The 12,538-nt window shown below is 39.3% G+C and overlaps 1 protein-coding gene across 4 annotated transcripts in view; it reads left to right on the top strand.

The window, feature by feature from the left end:
* RNF139 (ring finger protein 139) overlaps positions 1-12,538 on the top strand; it is a 40,944-nt gene that overhangs the window by 10,515 nt on the left and 17,891 nt on the right. For 2 of the 4 annotated variants that reach the window (XM_086878338.1, XM_086878388.1), the window contains 2 exons: positions 1,529-1,729; positions 8,513-8,656. The gene's annotated coding sequence lies outside the window, so the exon portion shown is untranslated. The remainder of the gene's footprint in view (positions 1-1,528; positions 1,730-8,512; positions 8,657-12,538) is intronic. The other 2 variants (XM_086878450.1, XM_086878270.1) reach the window with 2 other exon arrangements.

Genomic DNA, 12,538 nt, shown 5'->3' with positions numbered 1-12,538 from the left:
TGCATGTGGAGAGTTTCAAAACAGGAGAATGCTAGTTTCCCAACAGTGGAAATTGCCTTTGGTTTTCCACAGCACAAAAACTTGAAGTTATTACTTCCCTGATTGTGTATTTTTATTACCATAGTGTGGTTGGCCAGAGAGCTATAAACACAGATACTTGATTTTGGGGGTAGAATACCAGAAAAACAATTTTTAAACACATCTGTAAACTGGGAATTGCTTCAGAGAACTAGTATCAAAATAGTTCTATGTTTTTTTATTCCAATCCTGTCTCATTTTCTGCTTCCCTATAGCTCTTGCTTACATTCACTAAATGGAAGACACTGGTCACATTAAAATGAGACTATAAATGCACCTAAGTCATAAGTTCCCATACAACATTGTATTGCTTCATCTTTACAAAACACCATTTAGGTTATGCTCCCACTGTTATAATTCTTGGGGAATTTGGGGCTTTTAAACTACATTCTGTCAATGTCCTCAAGGTTTTTATAATAGTCACAATGACAAGAAATTTACATGAAGCAACAAAAACAATATAATGAACTATTGTGCAAACTTTAGACTTGAGCTCTCAAAAGCCCCACTTGTTATCATGAGAATCATTAAAACTATTAATGATTGCCCAGATCAGAGTTTTACTCTGTGGAAGGGTGATTGAAACTGCTTGCACATAGCTTTTAGGTTTGCTTACCTCAATCAAATGAAATTACATTAGTGGGGTCCTCAGCACATTATAAGATTAGCAAGTGAGACACTGGAAATTTAAGTGCACTCCAATTTGAAGGTCAGAGGTACTTAAAGAGTAGCCTGGTGCCATGTGCCAATTTTGACTTTACGTCTCTATTTGTAAATATTGTTTATAGTCAAATGAATAAATTAGGATTTCGAGGAGTGTTTTGAACAAACTGTGCCATATTTCCAAACTGCCTTTATAATGAAACTTTCCATATTAATGGATTTCTGGGTGCATTTAATCTAAAATAAATCACAGATCTAAGACAGATCTAATGAAATCTCCATGAGCTCCTACAAGAACTCTGTGCAAGTGAAGCACAAACAGCCAAGATTATCTAGAAATCTTCATTTCTTATATAGAATATGAAATTATGCCTAAAGTATGTTACAGAACTTGTTTCAAGTTCTATTTGTGCATGCAGTTTACCTTTGGGCATGTTCTGTCTTGTTTTGGAAGATCTGACTGAAACTTCTCTTTTTCCATCGTGTTCTCAGCAAATAATCAGGAAGTGAATTGCCCAATAGCATACTTAATAATAATAATAGAAAAAAGAATACAGCCTATGTACGATTCCTTTATAATCATAAAATGAAAGAGGAAAAACTTGGCTCAGTATATAGAAGGATGTTCTATAAGGATCCAATTACACAGAAGTATAGAATTAATGCCAAATAGGTAAAACTCTGTAGGCTGTAATATGGGAGAACATACACATATTAATGAGTATTTAATCCATAATCCTCTCTGTGGATTAAATTAAAAGCAGTGGTTTTTTGTTTGCTTTACTAGTTCAGAGTCTCCACAGACTCATGCTCACAGTCTCATTGCTGCAGCTGCTGCAAACACTGCGAGGAAATAAGAGAATAGGGCCCTGATTTAAGAGAGCTTTGTGCCAAAGGAGTCTGGCACTGACCATCCTATCGATAAGCTCGATACCAAACCATTATGAAATGGTAGTGACAAGAACACACAGCAATCAAGGAGCCACAGGTAAATTTTTCTCCTGCCATTCTGACAACATATTTGTATAGCACTTTATACTTCTCTCTGGAAGAAGGTACTTCCACTTTATTTTACAAGCAGTGAAAACACAACACAATGAATCAGTGATATAAGACCTACCCATTTGCATCCACTTCATGTGAGGCTTGACTCATTTGCTTCCCTTTCATCATACTCTGCTGTGGCACTTCTGAGTCAGGAGCTTACTGTGCAGCTCCATTGCTAGCTCCTGCTCTCCATGCTGGGTGCTGTGGTCTGTTTGCCAGCAGCATCCTAGAGCCCTTTCCCTGCTGCAGCTGCTGCAAGGGGCAGGTGAGCTGCTGTCTGCAGCTGAGGGCTGTACCCAGCAGTGTCCAATGCCATCCAGCCCTAGCAGAAGCCAAAGCCCTCAGCTGTAGATTTTCACCGTGATCTGTGATGCAGACTTAAACTTGTGTGATCTGACACACAGGCATACAGCCCAGACTGGGAGAGGTTAATCCTGCTTTCAAGCTGTTGAAGTCCCACTGTAGGTCATGTGCCAAGCAGCCTGAATTGGCTTTAAAGCCTTCTAAAAATGGCTATTAAAAATTCAGTAAAAAGAGTCCAAGGCACTAAAGCTTTGTCCATCCAATACCCCCAACTGAGTTTAAAATTGACAGAGCACCTTCCCAGTGTGAAATAGGTTTTAAAAAGTTAATAGCAGCAATTATATCTACCCTGAAGCCTCAGCTTTGCTGTAGTCCTATACAGAGTTCCATCATCTCTCTGTAATAGCAAATAAAGATGTTGAGCACACATACAGTATCTTGTTGTGAGTAGATTTCAAAAAAATTTCCATTATTTCTGATTGAAGTTATGTATCAATATAAACTATGTAGGTTAGTAATGAATATTGCTACACTATGCACATCTTCCTTTATCTTATTTATATATATTAAGTTATATATTTTATATATTTACCAATTAAACTTATTTGTAAGACAATGATCAATTCACATAAAATCTTTTTCACCACCCTTAGAGAAGGACAATTTTTTCTGGTCATGCTGACATTGTCTGTGTATGCTAAGAGTGGTCTCATTAGCAATGTGATCTCTACCTCTTTGCTGAAATCACCCAGAAATCACCCCTCTCACCTGGTTATTCAGAATCCTGTAGCAAATTTAGTTCTAAGCCCCATCTTCAGGCACTGAAAGACTGAAGTCCCCAACTACAACTCAGTGAGGCTTTCCTCAAAAGTGTGTCAGGTTACAGCACAGCTCCTTCTGGAGGCAGTAAAGGGCAGCTCTCACGAAGAGCCTAGTTTAGGGGAAAGGGTGACAGAGAAGAATGTGTTTTAGTGATTTTATTAATTTTTGAAGTTCTTATGTGGAGCTCTTATGAAGTTCCATTGTGGAGTACACAAAATTAACGCCATGCAAGGCAGATATAGGCAAAGGAGGAGCACCTTCTGTGTTTTTCAGCACAGAAAAATCAAGATCTTAAAAGCTGTCAGCCCTGTCCAAAGAAAATACGTGTTCACAAACACAAACAAAAAGGGTGCAACATGCCTAACAGTGACATGCACTGCCATGCCCTTTGATGAAGGTTGGGAAAATCCCCTCTTCTTTTCCCCATTTACTTAAAAAATCTTTTCTTTATTTGTCCTATGTTATGCCTGTGATAATAATGAGGGAGATTTTGGGACAAAGAACGTATGTTCTTAACTCTTCATAGCAATTTTCCACTGGGTTATTATACTGTAGTCACATGATGTTATTTGTAGACCATGAGGCTCAGAAGATCATATCCTCAACAAATGAGGGAGAAATCTGCATGGTTTTACAAGGAGAAAATGCTTCTACATGCTGATACTAGTATTTCACTAGCTAAAGAAACACAAGCTCAGAATTTTCTTAAATTTTGTTTCCAAAATTTGTCTCTCTATTGCTCTTTAATTTCAAATTAAATCAACATTTGACCATTAAGCATCTACACATTTACGCAATCATTCAAAATAGCAAACTTGAAAGTTTACATTACTTGATACACTTGCAAAATTAGAAGTAATTTCAATGAAAAATCAGTTACATCAATTTAAAAAATTTCTTCTAGATCCCAAGAGAATTATCATACCAGATTAGTCTATACCAGTCAGATATTTGATTATCTTGTCCAGCAAAAAAAAATACATTGATATCATATAATATACTATAATTGCAGTGGGATGGAAACTAACATATCCAAATGCAAGATTCTGCACCTGGGATAGAATAACCAGGCACAAGTATAGACTGAGAGATCAGCCCTGAAGAGAGGGATCCAGGGGTGCTGGTCAGCAGCAGCTCAAAGGGAGCCAGCAGTGTGCCCTGGCTGCCAAGAGGGCAAAGCCCAGCCAGTCACACACTCAGCATGACCAGCCACGAAAAAGAGGTGATTATCCTGCTGTGTTCGGCCTTGGTGCAGCCTCAGCTGGAGCTCTGTGTGCAGTGCTGGGATCCACCAGTGAAGAAAGATGTGAATGTTCTTGAATGCATCCAGGGGAGGGCAAAAAATCTGGTGGAAGGGCTGGAGGGCATGTCCTGTGATGAGTGGCTGAGGACCCTGGGTTTGTCTGGTTTGGAGAAGTGGAGGCTGAGGGGCAACCTCATTGCTTCCTAACAGCTCCCTGAGGAGGAAAAGGGGAGAGGAAGGTGCTGAGCTCCTCTCCCTGGGATCCAGTGGAAGAGTGCATGGGAATGGTTCAAAGCTGCCTCATGGTAGGAATAGACTGGATATTAGGAAACACTTCTATACCAAGAAAGTGTTCAAGCACTGGAACAGGCTTCCTGGGGAGGTAGCCAATGCCCCAGGTATTGGTATACCAAGAGGTATCTGGACAAAGCCCTTAACAGCAGTCCTTAACTCTTGGTCAGCCCTGAAGTGGTCAGGCAGTTAGACTAGATGAACACAGTAGGTCCCTTCCAACTAAAACTGTCTATAGTCTATTTTACTCTGCTATATTCTACTCTATTCTTCAATACAATATAATGTAGAAGTTATTGATACTCACTTTTCTTTGACCTTATCCCAGATTCATCTGTTCCTCCTACTTAACTCCATCTTGCATGTGTAAGCAATAGGAAAACTTTTTTTCCAAAATCTCTGAAGTTCATGAATGAAGACAGTTACCTCTCTTTGCCATACAAGAAGATCCATTCTCTGGCTGGTTTTTACACAACTGCATAGTCGCAGTGCAGTAGTGTTTGAACTCAGTATCTTTCTTAACATCCCTGTCCCCTCACTTCTTTTATCTGTGACTAATGGTGTCACTGTTCTTCCTGCCACCCACATTTTCTAAACTGGGTGTCACTTGTTTTTTTCCTTTTTTGAGCACTTCCTTTTTGCCATCAACTTCATTAATATAACATTTCTCATTCTCAGCTTCACAGCCTTGCAGGAAGCCCCATTAGCTTCCTTTTCCCTTTCTTCCTGCATTCATTGACTTTGCCAATTATTTTGTGTCTTTTCATTCTCACAATTCAAGCCTCAGTATTGAATCTTAACAAAGCAACTCCACTAGCACACCAGGGCATTTCTCTGATGACCCCCTCCACTCACACTTCTGACCAGCAGCATCAAGAGAAACAGCTGGATTCAGGAATATGCTTTGCCTTACATTCACAGTCAGCCAGACACACGAGCAGGCACTAATATATAAATTGATGGGTTATGTGGCTACAAATATTTTTGGAACAGCAGATCACCCTTGAATTATTTTGATGTTGTGCTTGACATTTAATGTTATTTTTGCCAGTTCTGGAGGAGGGAAAATGGTGAGAGGGAGTGAAACCTACTGTCAATATTTTTCCTGTGAAGATACATGGTATCCTTACCATTAACTGTCTTAAAATATTCTTAATTTTAAAATAATCACTTTACATAGTAGGCTGAAAGGAATCATAAAACTTTATGCATATTTGATTAATTATTATGAATCTCTGAAGTTTTTGTACTGTGTGGTGGACTCAGACTTGCTACTTTCTGAATTTTCTTGCTCTGGAATATATTTTAACCTTGGACTGACACTGTTGATTTTTTTTTTTAATTATTTTTCATGTTCTCCCATCAGAGTCAGAAAGATTCCACTAAAATGCAGTTTTTCAGACTTAATTTTTGATGTTATGGAGGAATTCATTAGCACCTCAGCTGAATTCAATCCCAGAAGAGGAATTTTGGTTATACATAAAAATTAGTCTATTACTTTTTATCATAGTTCTATTAGTTTTTAGGACACCCTTGTGGAGAAAGAAAAAAGCAGTTTTCTCAGCCTTTGCTATAGACATTCAGTTTTATAAATTATAAATTGGTGGGATGTTCTCCCGCTTGTTTCTTCTCTATTGTCAGCAATGAAGTTTGTGTCTAAGCAACTCAGATGGTTTAAAAGCAATCTGAAAACATGGGATTTTATACAAATTTATTCTCACTGTGTAAAGGGGTTTCTAGTTGTTTCTGGGAAAGCTACAGAAGAACTGAAATATGTTTCATTAAAGTGGATAATATCTGTGGCACGGGTGAAGCTGTCAGGTGATTTTCTGTAATAATTTTATCCACGGTGTTAAGGTCAGACATGTATTACAGGGGAGAAAGACCAACCTTCTCTGTTCAGTCATCTCAGGAGGCTGAGTTTTTACTCCAGTTCTGATCCTGGATGGGCACTGGAGAAACAGGAGCAAGGAGCATTCCAGCTGGAGACCTTTCCTATCCCAGTCCAAGCCTGCAGTAGATGAGATAAAGAGGCTGGGCAAGGACTAAGAAGATGCAGATGCTTGTGTGGGACATATCTAAAGGTGACCAGTGGAGGCAGGTGACTTTGCTCTTCAGAAGCCATTCAACAGACCAGTGAGGACACAGCTCATGACACAACTCTCACCTGTGCTTCTCTCCCCAACATCCACAGCCCACACGGCTGCAGAGCGCTGTGCCTGTACCTGCACCCATTAGCAGCTGGAGACAGCGCCTTGCAGCCTCAGTACCCCTACTTGGGAGCCACTGGGCATGTTCCCATGCCTTTTCTTAGCTTTAAAAGCAAGTAAAGCCTCAATAGGAGCTTGGTTTTCTCTAATCCTCAGCCATCACAGGTTTTGCAACACCTGACAAGTTAACAAGACTTGTTAGAGACAATGGATGAGAGGCATTAGAATCATAGATTATCCTGAGCTGGAATTGTGTCCAGCTCCAGGACAACCTGAAGAGTCCCACCATGTGCCCAAGGGTATTGTCCAAAGGCTTCTTGAACTCAGACAAGATTGGTTTTGTGACCAAGGAGAGCCTATTCCAGTGCCCAGTCACCCTCTGGGTGAAGAGCCTTTTCCTGATGTCCAACCAAAACCTACCTTGACAGAGATCTGTGAGCAGCCATTGTTCTATGGAGAAGAGGAGCAAGGCTCTGAAGGCTCACATTCATCAAGTGGCATGGAAACACACTGCACCAGCAAGAATCAGAGCTGCAGGAGAACCACATTCCCAGAAAATACATGCCATCCTGGAAATGGCTCCAGCAGGCAAAACAAGCAGTAGAAATGGAGCCATTAACACAAGATCCTGCCCCAGTGAATTCAGTTGTAAAATTTTCATTACTTCAAGGGACCAAGATGTCATACATTGCACTTGGGTATGGGACCATGTCTTCTTAAAGTGATTAGGAGAGGCTCAGCATTTGCTTTGAGTCCATCATGGGATAAATTAATCCTAAAAATCTGCTGTCTCCCATATCTTGCTCTAACTGCTTGGTTAAGCTAATCTTCCAGCTTTACATTTACATTGAAGATGATGGTAAAAAGCAGCTAATAGGAAAGGAAGGAGGCTTTCTTTCTCTTCCCAGTTACAGTTCAGCTTATTTCATTCCTTATTTGCCATCTTTGTTGATGTCTAAGCACATATGGAAATGGAGAACATTTAGAAAACAGCAAATTGGTCCTTGCTCCCACCACCTCTCTGTGTACAGGGCAGCAGAGGTGATAATGTGTCCCAGAATGGGGACTTAATGGGCTTGTCTGGTGGAGTATTACATTCTGGGGACAGAGAAGTGAGAACAGGAGGTTTCATATGGTTAATTGCTTAAGTAATGTGAAAACTAGATGAGTTTGAAAACAGCCTGATGAGAAAATGTGCAGCCAAGGAAAGTAAATTACTCGCTTTGCTGCTCTCACATCATAGTTAACAGCTGCCAGGTATTTGGTGCTAGCAAAAGTATATTAAAAAGTATATTAGAGCTAAAACCAGGTCTGTGTGACACAACGTTTAGTGCTGTATTCTGAATTCTTGCAAACAAAGTGTTTGGCTCAGTAGAGAACAAATTCATAGTTATCTTGTATTTATCATATAAAGCAGATATCTTTCTGGGAAATTAAGGGTGAAATATGTCTATACACAAATCACTGGAAATTTTCCTTTGAACTTCCATGAAGAAATCCAAAGACATCAGGAGATGAAGAAAATTAGCATAATCAGCTCATGGTTTTTAATCCCCCTAGTCCAACCCAGGAATGTTCTCTATGCATTACTGGTTAACACTTTTATCCCAGCCAGGTTTAGGTGACCTGTAATTCCCCACTCTGCTGCCTTCTGTAACCATCAGAGAACTTACAATGTGCGTCTTGGATCTCACAGAAAGACATGCTGCACACAATATGTTTTAAAAGTGTAGTTATATTAAGTATAATGAGAAAGAACACAGGGAAATATAGGAGCTACAAAAGAAAATGCTTTCAAATCTGATTATATTATATGGTATAATACGTGTATATTTTTTATTCCTTCCTTTAAAAGAGCTGTTAATATTTGATAGTGACTGGAATGACAAATGCAACAAGAGAAAGAGGGCTTGTAGTGGGAGAAAACTGTTGAAAACTGTTGAAAACTGTGGAGTTTCCATTCGACAGCACAAGCGTTGAGGGCTCAGAACTGCCACAGGTAAGAAAAACAGCTTCTGTTATGCACATATTTGTATCTTGCTTAAGTAATGGTTGTCATCTGTCTCTATAATGTTTATATTAGAAACATAAAGTCCTGTCAGGCTTCATTTCAAATAATAGAGCTTCAAATCCTATCCCTCAGATCATTCAATTTTCATCAACTAAGGAGAAATCACCCCCAGGTACCTTCCATCTGAAATGAACTGAATTTGCACTGATTGCAGACCATGCAGTACATGCCACAGTATTGCTGGAATTTATACAAATCACTGTTATTAATGCAATGCCAGCTGTTACAGTAGAAGAAACGAGGTAAATGGCTGTAGTCCTAATCATTTTTCTCTTAAGAGTTGAAGAAAAATATTTAGATTTAGACAGCTCTGCTTGATTTTTGTGTCATTAGACAAAAATAATGCTGATTCTGGAAAAACGTTCCTCATTTGTCACAGACTCAGCTGGTTTTCTTCATTCCACTGAGCTCAAAAATCTGAGAATAGCTGACAAATTGTTCTAATGGCTAAATGTTATTCCATCATATAAATCCTGGATGTTACTTTAATACACAAAATCTAAAAGAAGAAAAGGTAAAACCAGTGTATTAGGCTGGTTGCTGAGACAAAAATCCAGACAGAAATGAAATATTGATTGAATCTGGCAACATGACTTGGTGGGAACAGGAATGGGTGGTTCAAAATGTCTCTAAGAACATTTAACAAAGATGGAATGATACCAACGCTATAAGTGGTCCCTGTATAACTGACTTTGGGCAACAACCAGAATTATTTTGGTTTTTTTCTTGAGACTAATTTTGCTTTGAAAAATATGAAGTTCATAAACACACATACCTATGCATCATTTTCCAGTGGCACATTTGTAATTTGTTGCCTTCCAACACAAGAAGAAAAGCATTCCTGTTATGACAGTTTCTATTTTTAAAATGGCTTAGGGGAAAAAAAACCAAAAAACAAAGTGCTACAAAAATCTGCAGCAAGAGAGAGAATAATGGGATGGACCACTTAGCCCTGGATAGTCAGAAGCATTACTCTGAGGTCTAATGTACTAAGCTCTTTCCATTGCTTTCTCCTCCCTCCCACAATTAGCACAGGCCTGTTTGGTTAGGTGTATGAGCCAGTCTGACAATATGACACGTATTCTTCCTGTGAAGAGCCTCACCAAAAGGGATTACTGGGAGTTTTCAGAGTTGTTTGTTTTTGGCAGGTTTTTTTTGTTTGTTTGGGGTTTTTTGCAGTTTTTTGTTTGGTTGGGTTTTTTGTTTTGGTTTGGGTTTTTTTTGTTTTGGGGTTTTGTATTGTTTTGTTTTGAATTTATTTAGATAATGTCTTTTTTCAAAAGGCCAATTCTGACTCCCAAGAGATAGTCCTTTCAGTCAAGGAAAGATAATGGAAAAGCTACTAAAACTCCTTGCACCTATAGTTACAGTCTTTGCCATATGTGAACTGCAAGGTTTTGGGACACTGATAATGAAAAAGGGTATAAACAGGTCTTCAAAGGATGTTCGCTCATATTCAATGCAGTGGATCTGGAACAGTTGGATCTGTCTTTATCCCTGCTTTTGTGTGTGATCCCATCTGCTTCCTCAGGCCAGAATTGCAATCACATGTTCATGGGATAATGCAAATCAGGGAACTAATCTGGGGCTGGGAAAAGATGCTCACTCCATAGTCTGGTTCATTGTGAAGCCACATAAAGCTCCATGATGGGATGAAGGGAGGACAAGGATTAAACCAGGGACCACCCATTTCACCAGCGACACAGAAGTCCATTGGTTCAAACAGATCAAGAAAATTTAGCCAGATGGCCTGATCCAAATCCTGCTAAAGCCACTGTGAGCCCTCCACATTATCTCTTCTTCGTAGGATTTCAGAGATGGGTGAGCAGAATGACTTACAGTAGCACTCTGGACAGCCTGGCCAAAACATCTGGGAATCATCCACTGCAATTTTGCAAAGGTTTCTCCCAGCACTGAGCTGTAAGGAGTGAATCCTGTTTAATAAGATCCTGTGTGGGGACCAAGAATCTGACTCTCAGAAAGGAGAATGCACCATTTTTTTTTTCTGACAGTGCAAATAAATCCTTTTGTAAGAATTGTCATGACAGACTGGGGAAAACTAAAGGTGAAATTCCATGAACATTTCTTCAAAAGCAGTCCTGGCACATGGCTTGTGTGGAAACACTGAGCTGGACAGAAGAACTGCCAAGCCAGTAGAAGAGAAGTATTTTTTCCTTCTAGATTTTTTTTTCCCAGCATGATGCCTTTCAAAGTTCAATGCACCTTGAAGAGATACTGTGCAGCTAAACAGAATAGAATAGAACAGAACAGAGCAGAACAGAGCACATCACAGAGGCACAATACAAACATTGGAAACACTCCATCATTTACTATATAGAAATTAATTATGAATGTTCTGTAAATCAATACACTGATAGGAGGCATAAAAATAAATCCTCATAGATACTTCTCTGTCCTCCTGTTATAAAACCCATCAATAGTAGAATTTCCACATCTTACTAGGAAGCTCATCACTGTGTTGAGTTGCCTTTGGAGATGGAAAGACTTCTGTAATACTTAATTGAATAATAATCTTTTGGTGCATATTATGTCATCCACTTTTTTTCTGCCCTCAGAAGGAATGCAGAAACGTGATCTGGTCATTTTATCCTCAAAAAATCGACTGGTGTATGGATATGTTTTCTTTTGAAGGCTACAATGCTTTCAACTAGAAGAAATACATCTTATCTTAAATTAAAAAATGGAGATGAGAGGATAACTTCTTCTTCCTCAACCTCACTATAACATCATCCTTGTCAGGAATATTTGAAATTTCTGGAAAAGCTACAGTATTTTCAAATTAGCAGAAGAAATCTCTCCATCCTGTATCATTTCCACACACACTTTTGATCACTGAAACATCTGAAATTTCTGTTTAATTCCTTGTTCTTGACATTCCTAGCTGCTCAGAACATGCATATGAAAATTATCTTAGCAAAAGTCAACCATAGTGAAAATGCATGGGAAAAAAAAGCATTTCTCCTCTTTGTGGTATGTTCTATTTTGTTTGCATCAACCTTCTTTTCCAAAAATTCTGTTCCACTCCTTAGCTCCACTGCAAGCAAAGTCATAGAATCATAGAATTGTAAAGGTTGGATCATTGAGTCCATCTGTGTCCAAAGTGACTGAAGTGTTTGGACAGCATTAGTGTTTGAGCCCGCCCTGTGCAATGACAGAAAACTGAACATTTTACAGAGGATCCGTTGTCTCTCTGGTCCATAAATAAATGTAGCCCTTCATGACCTTGTCTGAGGAATCCAATTCAAGCATTATCAACACTCAAACCCCACCCATCTGAGCCATCATGTTGAGCCACTTCTGTGGACTAAAATGTTGTCTGAGGCCCCCAACAGCTCCCCTAAAACAGTCCACAGCAGTGGGAAACATTTTGTACCTTTGAATCAGCTGAATCACAGTGATACAACACATCTGGCCTAAAACCTTTGACAAAAGTCTATGTAATACTGCCTAATCTCTTCACAGCCCAGTCCTTTGCTCCCTCTGACAGTTCATATTACAAAGTGTAATTAAGTTCAAGACCTCTGTCCTCATCCTTAGGGGAACCAGGGACCTGTGCCCAGGATATCTGATAGATCAGCTAAAGGCTACAAATGAAAATCAGTGTCAGCAATTCAGATTTCTACTAGAGCAGAGTATCTTACAGCTACACTAAAGCTCCCTCGTCTAGAAAGTCACACTTCTTGTAGTCATGGTCCAAAACTATGACATGATCTCCAGTAAGTTCAGAGGCATTATGAGCATCACGACACTTTGCCCTAAGGGGTAAATGTATCCCTTCAATTTAGTCTT

The sequence above is a fragment of the Cyanistes caeruleus genome, chromosome 1 (genome assembly GCF_971803275.1).
Source record: "Cyanistes caeruleus chromosome 1, bCyaCae1.hap1.1, whole genome shotgun sequence".
NCBI lineage: Eukaryota > Metazoa > Chordata > Aves > Passeriformes > Paridae > Cyanistes > Cyanistes caeruleus.
Note: the sequence above shows the minus strand (reverse complement) of the source record. Positions and strands in the feature narration are given on the sequence as shown.